Source organism: Papaver somniferum, chromosome 2, assembly GCF_003573695.1.
Source record: "Papaver somniferum cultivar HN1 chromosome 2, ASM357369v1, whole genome shotgun sequence".
In the NCBI taxonomy this organism is placed as follows: domain Eukaryota; kingdom Viridiplantae; phylum Streptophyta; class Magnoliopsida; order Ranunculales; family Papaveraceae; genus Papaver; species Papaver somniferum.
Genome location: NC_039359.1, coordinates 16,447,136 through 16,460,650, shown reverse-complemented (window position 1 = coordinate 16,460,650; position 13,515 = coordinate 16,447,136).

Sequence of the window (13,515 nt, the reverse complement as noted above, 5' to 3'; positions counted from 1 at the left end):
TATGTAAAATCTCATACGACCGCTCGTTTAAAGACTTCTATAGGATCAAGAAGCTCTACGAGTACCGTTGGTGGGAAACTAGAAAATTGCAGTGTTATTAGTTTTCGATTTGATTTGATTGACTAACGCTGGTTGAAACTTTTATTGCACCTTGTTTTTTTATGCTTGAGAATCTTCTCTTTTGATATAAGATCCACTCAGACCAGATCAAATTATCGACGAGATCTTTAGAACTGTTGTTAGATCTAAAGACATCTTATGATAATCCATTGTTAACAGACTTCGTTCTGTGCATGATTGATCACAAGAGATTCAAGTGGTGTGGTGCAGGTATTTGAAGATAAAAAAAGATTTGAAGATGAAGAAGATTTCTTATAAGTTTTCGTATCTTATGGATTTAGTACACAAAACTTGATCCGCTAGGATCCAACTAGAATCGGTTTATCTTTGGTAGATATGATTGATTAGTTGCGTGAGATCAGCATTCTTTATATTTCTATTTGATATATATATTGATTGAGTGCGAAATAATACATGACTATTTCGGTAGTTAAATTTGGCCACGCAATTCAACAAGCCTAGCCTACTCCTAGCGGAACTATGCGATCATCATGATGACCACCGGTGGGCCCACTAACATCCCAGCCGATCGGAATCCATCTAGTTCATCCGCAACACCCTCAAACGTTGGCCAGAACATGGGTGATCGTGCTTTTAAAAAAATCTCAAGCGAGCTAAGACCGACCAAACTAGTCTCAAAAATATCACTACCACCCAACTTAGATAGCCTAGTTGGAAGGATTAGATCTTCATTCGAACAATTAAAGAAGTGCTAGCGTATTCGTTGGCGTTCAAACTCTACCCATGGTCGATCGACCTGCCCGCAGCGAGCCAAGAAGGCACCAAACCGTTTGCCCAAAGTAGGGCGATCGCGCGGCTCTTTAAACCCTAAATTGAGTTAGCGGCATTACACAACTTCCGCAAATCGATCATGGCTACCCATCTTCGCCAGCCTAGTCAGATGACCTGGATCCAATTTCAGGCGGCCAATGAGATGCTGAAAAGCTCACCGGCAACCCATCTTTATGTATACTTAATCGACTTGTCCAAATCAGTGACAAACACCCCAAACCATTTTGCCAAAGATAGGTTGGCTGCACGGATTTAAACCCTAAAAATCAATCAGCAGCAATGAACAACTGCCGCAAATCATCTTGTCCATCCGACTTCGCTAGCCTAGTCGAATGGTTTAGATTTATTTTCATGAAGGCCAACAGGGTAACACTGTGATCATCGGCCACCCCACTTCCACAGGGAGTGATCGACCAAGTGGTAGTTCACCGATGGGGTTCCCAAAAGATCCCCCAAAGGTGGTCGATCATGCTACTTTTTAAGACGTTCAATTCGCGACTAATTTGAACGAACTCTAAAACAACGATGTTTCCTGCACATCGATTATTTTCAGCTGCTTTCTTAAAAGAGATGTTTTATATACACCGATCATAAGCGGTGTTTTATAAATATTGATTTCACAAATAATTTATTATTTGACCTTGTAGATGGAGAAAAACGATTTGCTGGTTTTTACGGAATTGAGGAGATGACTATGCGGAGGAGACTCCTTGAACTGAGCAAATGCTCAACCTGACACAGATGCACTGCAAGAAGGGAGTTCTTTAAGTTAGAGAGATAAATCTATAGGACTCTGGCCTAAACCAAGACAATGGTCGTTCCAGAGTCAATTCGGTCACAAGAGAGGATGGGTCGATATGTAGGAGGGAAGCTGATAAATGTGTGAGATCAATGGTGATCAAAGATTGTGAGTGTGTTGTGTATTCTGCGTAAATAAAATAAGATAAGTTCTGATTGATTGAACGCTGAGTTCTTAATCTCTTGTTTGTCTGCTTGACAAGAGATTGTCCTTTGTTTCAATCATGATTTAGAGACTTATTTATATTGCTAGAATTGTAAATACCTTGATCGCACGAAGTGTGACAGTTGTTGGAGTCAAAGAGTGGGGAAGTGTAAATCGTGTTAAAACCAGTTGCTCATCGTGCGGAGACTTGGTTGATTTTCTACCCACTACTTTGCTAACTCCTCCAACTGATTGCACGACTTTCTCACATTCTCGTCGTGTGTATGAACACACATGCCGTATATCACCAGACCAAAACCATAGTTAATATCCCCCATGTGACATGATTGATGTCTCGTGATTGTGGAGTCAGTTGCTGACTTTATAAAACGATGAGTCCTTGTATTGAACATGTCTGTTGAGACAAAGGTATCGGATAAATGAACATGTCTGTTGAGACAAAGGTATCGGATAAATGTTGATAACTTAAGGTGCGCAAATGTTGTTGAATCGTTTAATATTGATAGTTGAACCAATATTCCTTAGTCTGAGCAATTACTGCTCGTTTGAGCAAATGTTGCTCGTTTAATGAATTGATGGTATCATGATCAAATAAAATGTTAATTTAAGATGTTAACATCTGAGCCGAGCATAATTATTAAAGTGTTGATCACGGGATCAACGTAAAATTATTATTGTTTGAATATGCTCAGAATTATATTTTTGCAGAGCTCTGGATTCGAAACCCTAATTTTTGATCAATTGATGATTTATTGAAAATCAAACACATAGTGAAGGAGGGACCAGCTACATGGGATGAAGAGTCGACCATGTAACGCCCAGATGCTCAAATGAGCAAAATACCAAAGTCTCTTGAAGACCAGTTGGTGAAAGGATGATTAAATGTTGGTTTAATCCTTTATTGAAATGGTGCTCGTCTCAGATTTAGGTGATGAAACCTAATTATGAACAGATAAGGTACCGGCCAAGAGGGCATGAGACCAACCCTTGGTAGTCGTGGGACCAGCTGATGGTCATTTGGGCAAACTCCAAGTTGTTTGAGAAAAGTTTGGACCCATGAGCAATTGAGAAAATTAGGTCAAAATTATTAAAACACATGGGACCGACTATTTGAAAGCCCTATGGTCGGCCTTGGTTGGTCAATGAGACATGCCCGTGTCACCATAATGTCCGTGTCTCAGTCCTGAGAGTTTCGATATTTTCTGATGCGCGTTTGAGCAACATTTTGAGAAAATATGAAGGATTCAGGGTTCTACTGAGAGTGAGGAATCTTCATGAGACGATGAAAAATAATTAATAAAATATGAGATTATAAGGTGTGGGACCGGCCACGGCTATGGCATGGCCGGCCTGCTAGCAAGCTTGGTCTCGCAACACCTTTCCCAATTTTATGTAATTTTAAGTATTTTCCCTGATGTGAAGGAAATACCATAAAACTGTGGAATTTCATGAGGTTAGGGAATTTCCATGAGATTATGGAAATAATAATAATAAAATAGGGATTCATGAAGTGTGGGGCCGGCTATGGCCAAGGCATGGCCGGCCGGCCAATGAACACGGTCTCATGGCACTTTTCCTAATTTTATATTATTTTCTTGATTTTAGGAAAATATCATGAAATCAAGGAGTTTGTTGAAACTAGAGAATTTCCTTGAAGTGAAGGAGTTTTCATGAGATGAGGGAAACAAATAATATTAAAATAATAAAACAAGGGTGTGTGGGACCGACCATGGCTAGGGTATGGCCGGCCTTCCAATGTGCCCGGTCCCGTGAGTTTTTTCCTAACTTTATGTAATTTTCATGAGGGAAATATCATGAAATCGGGGAATTTTCATGGGATGAGGGAGATAATAACAAAATAATAAGGAATCATGAGGTATGGGACCGGCCACGGCTAGGGCACGACCGTCCGACTAGTAGGCCTGGTCCCACAACACTTTTCCTAATTTTATTATTTCTTTAATACGAGAAAACACCATGAGACTGGGGAGTTTCCTTGAGACGAAGGAGATTTGCTCAAATGAATGTATTTTCATGAGATCAAGCAAAAATAATAAAATATGATAAAATATATAATCAGGCGTGGGACTGGCCACGACGTGACTGGCCGGCCGGTCGGCCCAGTCCCCTAGCGCCTTTGCTAATACTTTATTATTATTATTATTATTTTTCTTCCTATTTTGCATAGGTTCATCGTTCCTTCGTGTTTTGGAATTCTCGTTCGTGCATTCAGGTGCTCGTTTGTGCATTATTGTTGAGTACACTTGCACCATTTTGGTCGGGGCTTACTCGATAGCTGCTCAGATGCCCGTTCTTTGAATATTTATTACTAACCCATGGAATTCTACTAGGAAAACCATGAATTGAAGTAATGAAATATTATGAAGAACATAGAATGTTTCCAAATATTCAGCTAATGAATTTAAAGATTATAAATAATTAATTGATGGCTTTATACTAGCAGGCATGCTGTCTAGGAGCATTAATTATCTGAGAATTGAGCGATATGAGCTTGTTGAAGCGTCATATTTTCTTTACATAGTCAGGAAAAACATTTTTATATCCTGAAGACATTATTGCTCTATACTAGAAGGTAAGTCGTCTAGGAGCCATCTAATCTTTCGATTCTATATAGAAGCAATTACTGAAATTGCTCAGTATTTATGAGATACGTTGTTGCCTCAGCTGAGAGACTGCACATCTGTGTATACTCTGAGAGATAGTATTCTCAGTCAGAAATTCATGCGACATGAGCTTTCATGCTTCGATGAGTGACATGAGTCTCAATACTCATCTGATTGCTAGATCAGGAGCATTACAATTATAGTTTTACGATTTTAACCCTTGTTGAAAATCCACCATCTATATTAAGTCCCCTGCTTAGTGAGGGACAGTCATGTTCCTCAGTCAGCACTAGATGGTGATTTTCTAATTATATACGAAGTAAGTAATTGGACTTAGTCATAAGGTAAGATGTTACCGGATTTTCGATTTCGTGAGCAAAACATGGCTTGAACGAAGATCCCAGTGGCATGATAGAGCGTTGTCCAACGAGTCTCAATTGATGTACGCCCGCTGATTTAGTGATGGAACCTTGGTCGGTTTAGGATTCACGGGTCCGGGCCCAAGAAAAGAAACTGTTGTGAAATTAGGTTTTGGAAACAAAATTTCATATAAAAGGAATTAATCTTCTTCTTCTTTTTTCCTTCTCCATGACCGACCACCACCTTACTCCTCCATATCCCTCACGTCAGTGCAGAGAATACAACAGAAAAAATTTCGCCGGAGCTCCGTCGCCGTCCGACCGGCGCTGCTACCGTGCGGCCAACTTCCGACACCGACCAGGTAAAAGAAAAACTTATTTTAAAATTTTGGTGATTTGTTCATGCTAAAATCATATACATGTGCATACATTAAGTGTGAGTTTTGTAGAAAAACCCTTATTTTATTAAACGTATGTTCGTTCGATCGTTAGTTCAAGAGACTAGCAATAATCCCTAGCTTGAGAGATTTTTCTTTTGAAATAGACCTGTGTCCAGTGACAAAATTTTGTTTATGAGCTTTCATTGAAACCAAAACTTTATCTTAAAAGGTGTAAACTTTTCACAAAACCGAAATAAACCTTCGTTTCAAGGAAAGACGATCGTACGAAGGAAAAGAGATTTTTTTTATCAAACCGTGGAGTATCCACAAAGTTTTTTTTTTTTTTTAATAAAATCACGTGAGCTTGGGATCACGCCAAATTTTTTTTACGTGAGTTAATCACATTTTATTTATTTATTTATATATATATTATATATATATTTTCGAAAATCAAAGCCTGACTTTGAGCAATATCAACAACAAACAATTATTTATGATGAAATATTTGTTTAGTTTTAATAATCCGATGATTAATGCTCGCATAATGAAAGTGTTCATGATTTTATGAAAATCTGAGTTTTGCTTGTCTTTTGTTGATTCGAAGAAAGGAGCGAGTTTTCAAGTGTTAACTCTTATATCGCAATCACTACTGTTAGTAGAATTGTAAACAGGTACCATTTTGTAGATGCTTGCATGAGCATTTTATCATCATATTGCATGATTCCATCATATTGTCGAAGTTTGCATCTTGTATGATATGTACTGAAGTAGAATGTTTTGTACACATTACAACTGCTTCGCAAGGATGTCTGACTCCCAAGATGATGCCTCCAGAGACGACACATGTATGGATGAAACTTCCGTTGGTGAAGAAGAAGAAGAAGAAGAAGAAACACTTGGAATAAAAAACGTTCCAAATATAGATGATGCATTCTTCGCGGTTCAGCAGGGAACTGAAAAATGCCTCAAAACTCCAGCATTTCGTCTTCTGATAAATCCCAGAGAGGTTGTTCAGAAGAAATTATTGACTCCTCGAGCAGTCATTCGATTTTTTCTTGAACGAGGACTTTTTCTTGCGTCAATTATAAAATTCAAGCTTTCTCGACGACCTTTAGAAAAATTCTCTGGATAGGCGAGACACATGATGGGTTGTCCTCGTGTTAGATAGTGCACAAGTGACCAGGGCTATCCAAACATCTGGAGACTTGTTCATTTTTCATGACGCGAGAGGTATTGTGGCTCTTCTTGCTCGTTGGTGCATTCCAACTCATACTTTCATATGCATATGGGGAGAGTTTACCATCACTTTGTAGGATGTAATTGCTTTGTTGCATCTCCCAATCAGGGGTAACTTTTCTGGAAAGCTTTCAGCAGAGGAGACATTAGTTTCTAATATCTTGACAGTCGAGATGGAGAGAATCAATAAAGCGTCTGGCAAAGGTTGTTATGCCCACTGGTTAACACACTGGTGGCCGAGAGATACCCCTCTTGATAGACCTGTCGATGGTATGTTATCTATTGCTGCTTTCTTGTGTTTATGGCTGTCCAGGGACGTATTGAAGATACCAGAACTTTGCTAAATCCGTTGTAATTCCTTTTGCCAATAATATGTCTCAAGGTGAACAACTTCCCATAGGTAGTCTATTCTTGGGTTCTTTGTACTCTAACCTAGACTCCTTGGTTATAGACTCCAGCGTTTCGAACGGCTTTATGAAGATTGAATACTACGCCAATACGATGTTTCTCCAAGCCTTGATGTGGGAACGCTTCAAGAATTATGCACCTATTTCCTCGTAATACCTTGCAAGGACTGAATGATGCTGATGCTCGCCGTATTTTTCCTGAGAATGATAATGCCAGGATTATTCGCTCTACAAAGCAACCTCAATCCAAGACACGTCTCATTGATGTGTTAGACAACGAATCTGAGTTTAATTTTCGCCCCTGGGTGTCAATTCCTTCTTATGTTTCTCAGTTGTCAACCTTCAATACTGAAGAAAGCATGAATTTGAAATCTGGTGCTGACTTGAGTGATGGCGAGAGATCCTTCATGTTTAGTTGTACTCCGGGTCATTTGATATCAGCAATGTATGGAGATTTTTCAGTAGAAGAATACAACATCGATAGAGCAGCTCGTCAAATGGGTATGGATCAATGCGTTCCAACTTTTCGAAGGAGGAAACCATTAGTGGAACAGCTTAAGACCTGTTTATATCGCACACATGTGGAAGGAAGCTCTTACTGGTTCCCTTGTTCTGAACGAATTTCATATGTAACTCCAGGTTACATAGATTTATGGGATCAACATCTTGAGCGTTTACATGATTTCGTAATGGTTGGCCAACCTTTAGTGAAAGAGTCTCCTTCTGCTGAGATGATTGCTTCTCGACCAAGATTGAAACATATCTCTGGCGGCGACAAACGAAAGACATCTCCAGGGTGTTCACCGGTATGTATCTTTTGCGTAATCTTCCTAAAATTAATATAAATGCCTTTTGATTATTGCATCAATTTATTTTTGCAGGACGGTCGTACTTTGAGACCTCGAATTGAAGTAAACTTCTCAGAAGCAGAAACAGTTATTCACGGTGGAGAGGGCAGGAACAAGAATTGCAAGTTGTTGCTTAACACCATAAAGTCCCCAATTGTTTCTTTGGTGAGTCGTCAATACTTTTTCCACCGTGAGCGTTTCCTATCCGTGTTATTAGGATCATAAAACCAATATTCGTTATTTGGTTACAGAATTTTGCTCCATCAAGTATTGACGGCCTTCAATTCTCTGTTGTTGGGCAAACGGTTTCTGACTTGAGTGCTGAAGAAGAGAATGACGTGAGTACTTCTTCATATAATCAAATATGATGCTTCGTAGATAAAATGCTAATTGATTGAGAATATATCCTTGAGGATGTAGCCATGGAAGTGGAGAGTACTGATGCTCGTTCATCTTCGGAAGATGAGGATAAAGAAAATTTCCAAGGTTCAAAACCGAATGGAAGTAATGATACTCTTGATGCTGACACGGGCAATTATGATTCCTTGAACGTTTCAGAGACCACCCAAGTAAGTATTTCCCTTGCATTTTATCCATAGAAGCATAAAATTGTTGATTTATGAATGGATGAATTAGAATCCATGTGAATACACGAAAACTTTACCGAAATACGTCACCAGAAAATTCAGAACTCAGTCTTTTAGCAAAAACGCCATAAAATCTTCGTCCGATGTCAGATTTTCGCGGTCTACCCATGTATCTTCATGCCCAGAAAATTTACCATATTTAAAATAGAAGCTTTTGAGGTTTTGAGCACATTTAGGGGTCGAAATCAGCGAAACAGTAAACTTCCAGGAGACTTTCAGAAATTTCTCAGCTGGTGTGTAGTTCGATGTTTTGGCCACATCGTTTTACTCTCTCATCCAATAGCTATGAAATTTTTATATGTTGTAGAGAACATACATATGAATATAATGGTGTATATCTCAACTTTAAATTCTACACCTATTGCTCCCAGTTTGTTATCATATGCAGGGCAGTGTGAATCTTTTCAGACGAGTTTGTTGTTAAAACGTGTTTTGTGCCTTCCACGCTATTTGCTCGTGTCTTAAATGCATAATGATGAACTTTGATGATTTTAGACCACTTGTATGATTTAATATATGATTCCATTTGGTTTCCATGTTTAGATTGCTCTAATCTCATGTAATCTTCGTATTAGGTACTAAATGCCGAAGTTGAGAATAGTGGAACCAATAATGATGATTCGAACAACCCTGTGGTTATTGATAAAGGGAAAACTGCCCCTGCACTTCAAGTCCATGAGGGTATTGCTACTGAAACTATTAAGGAGACTGAGACTTTAATTGTTGTTGCTACAGTGGCAGAAGAATCCGAACCACGAGTGGAAGAAACTGAAGAAAATGTTTCCCTGACCATAGAAGTTGCTCCGGTAATTGAGAATCGTATAGTGGTACATGAATACCAGAGTGCAGGGGTTTCTTTTGATCCTCCATTTGATGTGTCACTCCCATACCACGAACTAGTTGGTGGATTCAGCGTCCCTATTGGATATGCCGACTTGTACGAGAAAATATGGAGGAAATTTGGTCACATCATCGTCACCAGAGATCCCAAGCGTGCTTATTCTTTAACCATGCAAGTAAGTGTTATCTTGCGTGTTGTGAGTGATATATACGCCAGGGACAGAAATACTGTTACTCCAGATATACTCTTTGATTGGGAGTTCAACTTGGAGAATTATGAGAGATTTTGCTTCAACGTGAAATGGATTCGTAAGAAGATAGATGCCATCAAGGATTCATGCGAGAACAACATACCCTTTCCCAATGATGCTGTGAAGGAGAAGGAAGACAAGATTGCTAGGCTGACTGAGGAGTTGAACACGGAGAAGGCGGCTTTAAGAGCCTTGAAGGATGCAAAGGAGCGAAAATATATCTTTGTTGATTTTATTTAATTTATTTTTCATAATCTCTTGAACTTCTGAGAGATGTGAGATTTTATTTCTTGGTTTTGGATAAGTAGATGATTGGGGATTTTCTTTGGATTTGATAGAGATTTTCTTTAAGTAAACTGAACTGAACTTTGATGAATTGTTGAATTCAAATACTGAATGCAAGTATTGCAAACATTTTGGAGGAATTGAAATACAATGAAAGAAAATCCTAAATGCCAAATCCAGACATCATGAATGTTCAAACGTCCAATACCTCAAATATCCAATGATCTCAGGCGTCAAATGCTTTGAGCCAACTCTCGTGTATCACTGGCACGGTGCTGCCATACGTGTTGATTAGCCTGTAGTATCCTCCATCTATGGATTTAGCAACCATAGAGGTCTTTCCCAATTAGAGTTCCTTGCGGAATGAAGGTTGCGCTTAGCTGCTTTAAGAACTAAATCTCCTTCATGAAATTTTTTAGGCTTGATTTTTCGCGCCTTGAATATCTTCTGTTGATTCGAAATTCCTCGTGCGATGGGATTCCATGTCTGTGGCACATAGGGATGCTCATGCAAAGGGGAGTATCCAGAGTACCGTCTGTCGTGCTGAGCCATGTCTTCAGCAATAAATCTTCTGATGGAGTGCTCAATTTGGAGAGGCTCCGTGTTCAACCATTTGGTGTAATATTGCTGACATGAGGTCATCCATTCATAGTATTTTGAAATAGCTAAGTTGTTGGTAGGACGAAGCCCTCGGACCCAAGCAGTATAGTGAAAAACTGACAAAATGGATGCATTAGGAGGAATAAGACTTGCCTGAGCGCGGAACCTTTTGACGAAAGCATTTGCACTTTCTTCCGGCTTTTGTGTCAGTTCCATTAAAGCTTTGACATGCTCAAATTGTGGAGCATCTTCTGTTTCTTCTGAATCAGAGCTTTGTTCAACGGAGAAATGTGCGATTGAAGGTGTTGGAGTTACTTACCTTTCCAGCATGAATCCACGTACACGCAAGGATCATATCATTTCATGGATCTTCCCGGATTATGTAAAATTTGATCTCTGTCCAGGTTGAGCCCACCTTTTTCTTGAGAGTAATATAGCCATAGGCGTCCCTTCATGATCCATAATTGAGGTTGGAGCATGGATGGATTCTTGTCGAGTGATACCCGCGGCTCTAAGAGTTTTTAGAGGGATAACATTGACAGCAGTGCCGACATCAATCAACGCTCGTTTGAACTCATTTCCTTTGGGATGGACTGTGGTGAGAAGTTCCCAGTCGTACATTTCTTTGCCCGTTACTGAAGACTCAGGGAGCATCTCCTGGATCACCAAACACTTTCCTGACACGATGTGGTTTAGTGCAGCAAACATGTCTTTCCTTTGAGCCATAGATAGGTACACCAATTCACAGGCATTTCAATTAAGGATTAAACTGCTTCCTTGACAGGTGGTTCAGTGAGAGTGAAAGTTCTGACTGGGAGGGGGTCTCTGTGTACTCTCTCAGTCCCCAAGTTAAGCTCCCCTGATTCAACCTTTTCCCTGAATATGCGTTTCAAAACTCTGCATTCACTTGTGGGATGATTGACGAATCTGTGGAAGTGGCAGTAACGAGGACTTTCCATGTCCTCTTCAGTTGGTTCTTTCTTGACATATGGCAACTTGATTGCACCATCTTGGATCCAGACATCCATGAGTTCGATCACCTCTTCAATAGAAAAGAGAAGTCAGGTGCTTCTTGATCAGTTCCTGTGCGTTGTTCAGGGGCTTGTGCATCTTGCTTATCCTTCCTTTGTGTTTTTGAAGGAGCTGAGGTATGCTTGCGTGGCTCGGCTTTCCGCTTGCTCCCTTCTGCAACAACATTTGTGCATGGTTGGAGATTGTACTGCTTGTTGATTAAACGTATGCTACCTCGAGTTTCTCGTGGTTCTTCAGTTTTTGTAGCCTTAGCCCTTTCTAGTAAAGCGGGTGCGGTTGGTGCTGATCTCTTAGCTGCTTCATGAAGTTATGAAAAGGTCTGTAAGCGTAGATTTTCCAATAAAGCTCTGTATACCGGGATCATTACATTGATGCACAAGTCCACAAGTTGCTGCTCCGTGACATTTGGATCATGACAGTCCAGGGCTTGAACCCTAAACCTTTTCACATAATCATTAGGATTGAAACATCCTTCCGAGGTCAGAGAGAGTGATTTACTATGAAACAAAGAAATATTTTCTGTATAAAGCATTAATCATTTCTCCCGAACTTTTGATAGTTCCTGGTGCGATGTTGTTGTACCAGGTGTATGCTCTTCCTTTCAAATATTTTGAAAATTCCTTGAGGCGAACAACATGGTTATGTTCATGTTCTCCCAAAGCTTCCAGAAACCGAGAAACATGTTCTCGAGCATTGCATGTTCCATCATAAAGGGTGAACGTTGAGAAACATAACCTTTTGGCAGAGGAATCCTTTGTGTAGAGGCAGGGTATGGGGGGTGGTGACGGTGAACAGAAGAGGACGCCTTATCCTTTACACGATCTTCCAAGAGGCGCTCCAAGTCTTCACGGGTGATGAAACTGGTCGGTTCCTTCGACTCTGCAGCTTTAGCATTAGAAACCTCCTCATCATCTACTTCATGGATCAGAGTGACTTCAGGATCAACGTCCGAAGTTGTTTCTTTAGCTTTTCCTTTCTCCTGAATTTTCTCTGACACCTTGTCTGTAAGAGTCTTGAGATAATTGAATAATTCCTTCTGAGTGGCAACCATATCAGTCTGATTCTTTGCAAGAGTTTCCTGCACTTTCATGAGATCGCCTATGGTAGGCGGATTTTCTCTAACTTCCTCAAGATGCCGGCCAAAGAGAGGATGATTTCCAGCATTGGGTTGAGGAGGAGTAACCTCGCCACCATTGTCAGAAGCAGGAATAGTTTATGGAATACCATCATTGTTATTGTTGCTAGTGATAGCGTCATTTGCATTCGTAACTAACCCAGACGTAAGACCAGCCATCTTGTGAAAATGTGAGATTGCAACCGAGAGAATTATCTCCCACTGTGGTCGCCAATATGTAGATGGGAAAAAACAATTTGCTGGTTTTTACGGAATTGAGGAGATGACCGTGTGGAGGAGACTCCTTGAACCTAGCAAATGTTCAACCTCACACAGATGTACTGCAATAAGGGAGTGCTTTAAGTTCGAGAGATCAATCTATAGGACTCCGGCGTAAACCAAGACAACGACCGTTACATAGTCAATTTGGTCACAAGAGAGGATGGGTCGATCTGTAGTAGGGAAGCTGAGAAATGTGTGAGATTAATGGTGATCAAAGATTGTGAGTGTGTTGTGTATTCTGCGTAAATAAAATAAGATAAGTTCTGATTGATTGAACGCTGAGTTCTTAATCTCTTGTTTGTCTGCTTGACGAGATATTGGTCGTTATTTCAATCATGATTCAGAGACTTATTTATATTCCTAGAATTGTAAACACCTTGATCCCACGAAGTGTGACAGTTATTGGAGTCAAAGAGTGGGGAAGTGGAATCGTTTTAAAACCAGTTGCTCATAGTGCGGAGACTTGGTTGATTTTCCACCCACTACTTTGCTAACTCCTCCAACTGATTGCACGACTTGCTCACATTCTCGTCGTGTGTATGAACACACGTACCGTAGACCGCCAGACCAAAACCCTAGTTAATATCCCCCATGTTACATGATTGATGTCTCGTGATTGTGGAGTCAGTTGCTGACTTTATAAAACGATGAGTCCTTGTATTGCTGAGTCGAAAGTGATTTGCAAATGTTCTGAGACTCATGAATTGAACATGTCTGTTGAGACAAAGGTATCG